The sequence below is a fragment of the Triticum dicoccoides genome, chromosome 1A, assembly GCF_002162155.2.
Source record: "Triticum dicoccoides isolate Atlit2015 ecotype Zavitan chromosome 1A, WEW_v2.0, whole genome shotgun sequence".
Classification (NCBI taxonomy): Eukaryota; Viridiplantae; Streptophyta; class Magnoliopsida; order Poales; family Poaceae; genus Triticum; species Triticum dicoccoides.
In genome coordinates this window covers 472,667,441-472,668,102 of record NC_041380.1, presented here as the reverse complement: position 1 = coordinate 472,668,102, position 662 = coordinate 472,667,441, and the positions used below count along the sequence as shown (strand labels likewise).

The 662-nt window shown below is 61.9% G+C and overlaps 1 protein-coding gene across 3 annotated transcripts in view; it reads right to left on the bottom strand.

Annotated features, from left to right (window-relative positions):
• LOC119280051 (zinc finger CCCH domain-containing protein 44-like) overlaps positions 1–662 on the bottom strand; it is an 11,305-nt gene that overhangs the window by 8,105 nt on the left and 2,538 nt on the right. The gene's annotated exons all lie outside the window — the stretch shown is intronic.

Sequence of the window (662 nt, the reverse complement as noted above, 5' to 3'; positions counted from 1 at the left end):
CGCCCGGTCTGTCACGCTCTGTGCGGGGCCGTGGTGGTGGGTTCTCTTCACGGGGCGCCTACGCCCTCTACCACTACGGCGGCGTGGTGCGGCTTCCTTCCTTTGGTCTTCCCGTGCCCCATCGCGAGTTAAGTTCTTCGGGTGGCTGCTCACTCAGTCTCGTGTGCATACGCGGGACGTGCTGCTGCGCAAGACCATCCTCACTGCGGCGGAGGCCGGATGCCCCTGCTGCGAGGCGGAGCTCGAGACGGCCGACCACCTCATCTTCAGGTGCCCGTTCGCGGTGCAGTTTTGGCGTAGGATCGGGCTGCCCCCTGCTGCGGGTTCGGTTCGTGCGCTTCATCGCTTTGACGCGTCCCCGGCCGTCGGCACCAACTCTCCTGCGGGCTTCGTCCTGCTATGCTGCTGGCGGCTTTGGAAGCGTCGCAATGCAATTGTTTTCCAGGATGACACGATGTCCCTTGCTGCTACGCTCAAAGCCTGTCGAGATGATGCAGTGCTTTGGCGTGGCCGGATGAAGACCGACGATCAGTCCCACATCGACGTTGGGTTGTCTGTACTTAGATGAGCCGCGAGGCTTGCGGATCCTGAGAGTTGCACTCTGCTCTCGCCCCCTCTTGTAACGACTGAATTCTCTGGTGGCTTTTGCCCCCTTTACGCAA